This window comes from Spermophilus citellus (assembly GCF_964194105.1).
Source record: "Spermophilus citellus genome assembly, chromosome: 2".
In the NCBI taxonomy this organism is placed as follows: domain Eukaryota; kingdom Metazoa; phylum Chordata; class Mammalia; order Rodentia; family Sciuridae; genus Spermophilus; species Spermophilus citellus.
The window spans coordinates 95,602,704-95,604,948 of NC_138183.1; positions in this window are offsets into that span (position 1 = coordinate 95,602,704).

Here is a 2,245-nt window from a genome sequence, read left to right on the forward strand (position 1 = left end):
TCCAGTGTGTAGGAGAGGAATCCAGGGAGAGGGAGAAGGTGGGTGGCCAGGAGAAGCACCGCCAGTCCGGATGTGAAGCAGGAAGTGAAGCTTCCTTTTCTCATTGTCACCTGGGACCTCTTCCCTGTACTTTTATATTTTCACAGCCATACCTTGTAGCCAACTGGACATCCCTCCCTACAGTTTGAAGGAGCTTTCAGGACACCCAGAGGAGTCCTCAAACACAAGGTCCCAATTCAGCCATCCTTTCTCACTGTCTTCCCACCTTCCTTGGATGGTGCAAAGGGATAGAAAAAAAATCTGCATTACTCTCTTAAGTAATAAGAATCATGTCATTTCTCTAACTTTATCTGTTTACTGTTACTATAACAGAATACTTGAGACTGGGTAGTTTATAAAGAACAAAGGCCTATTTGGGCTCATGGTCCTGGAAGCCTAAGGTTAAGAAGCTGCATCTGGTGAGGGCCTTTTTGCTGGTGGGGACCCTGCAGAGTCCTGAATTGATGCAAGGACATCACATGGTAAGAGGAGTATACCACAGAGACAAAGTTAAACTGGCTTTTATTACAGACCCACTCTCCAGATAACCCACTAATTCATTAATCATGAATGGATTAACCCATTCACAAGGGTACAATCCTTGTGACTTAATCACCTGTTAAAGGTTCCACCTAGTCCCACCTCTTAATAACTTAGAAGGGGATTAAATTTCAATGTCAGTTTTCATGGAGACATTCAAATCATAGCACTACCCTAAAGAAATCTTTTTCCTTTATATTCTTAATGCATTTTGAGTCTATACTATTTGGTCCTAAATGATTTTTTCTCTTGCATCATTTATCATTGTTTCCTTGCTAACTTTGCCTCTTAAGCACAATTCCTAGAGGACAGAGAATGGCACGATTTCATACTATTTCTCCTCATCACCCACTGTGTCCTAATAGTTTCCAATACATTAATCAGCTTTCCATTTCTGTGAAAAAAATTCCTGAGATAATCAACTTAAAAGGAGGAAAGATTTATTTTGGCTCATGGTTTCAAAATGTCAGTATGTGATTGGCTGGTTCCATTGCTTTTAGGACTGTAGCAAAGCAGAACATCATCAGAGAGAGCACATAATGGAGCAAACAGCAGCCAGAAAGAAAAAAGGGGCCAAAGACAAAACATATCTACCAAGGGCACACTCCAACTCTTTCCTCCAACTAGACCCCACCTCCAAAAGTCTCTACTACCTCTGAACACTGTTACATTGGGGATCAAGTCTTTGACACTTGAGCTTTGGGAAGATATTTCAGATCCAAATCATACCATTAGGTGAATGAACTGATTAATATGAGCTAGGTATAGCAGTATATATCGTGGCAGGATGTTCAATATTTGTCAATAAGAACAGTCATGGGAGGGTTAGGTATGTAGCTCAATGACAGAGCAATTACCTAGCATGCATGAAGCCCTGGGTTCAGTTTCCAGCCATCCTCCTGAGACTCAGCCTTCCTGGTTGCTGGGTCTATACAGGCATGTGCCACCATGCCCCGCTCTCTTTACTTTGAAGAGCATTTCACCCAGAAAAGAGGATAAAACACAGAGCTCCCCAAAAGTCCACTACTGCTCAAGTCTGGATTAGAATGTAATGTCTCCTCCAATTCTAAAACCTCTCTGTGAAGTGTATCCCTACCTGAGTCGTCTCTGGCCAGGCCTTTGTGCTGCATTGTAACATGGAAGAAACGCAAGTAGAGAAAGCAAGCTGAACTCGTCCTTTCATGAAGAGTCCACTAATAATGAACTCACTTCTGCAATAAAAGGCTTAATCTATTGGCAAGGGTGGTGCCTTTTTGTCCTAATCATCCCTTAAAGATCCCACCTCTCAAAGGTGCCACCTCTGTTACACTGGCAATTAAATTTCACTGTGAGCATTGGAGGGGACATTGAAACCAGAGCAGTCTGCCTCTTCCTCCTCCAGGATTTCCCATCAGCCTGGGTCCCTGGGTGCCTTTGATGAACACTTTTTCTACTCTCCATTTCTAGCCATGCTAGAAATAGATAGAGAGTTCAGTATGTTTTCAGGCATCTGCTGGCATCTTGAAACCTACCCCATGTGAATAAAAGGAACTACTGTAATTTCTTTAGCAGAAGTTCTTTCAAAAAAGAGAGAGATAAGAATATCATCCTAAGTGAAGTAAGCCAATTCCCAAACCAAAGGCCAAATGTTGTCTCTGATATGTGGATGCTGATCCATAATAGGGGT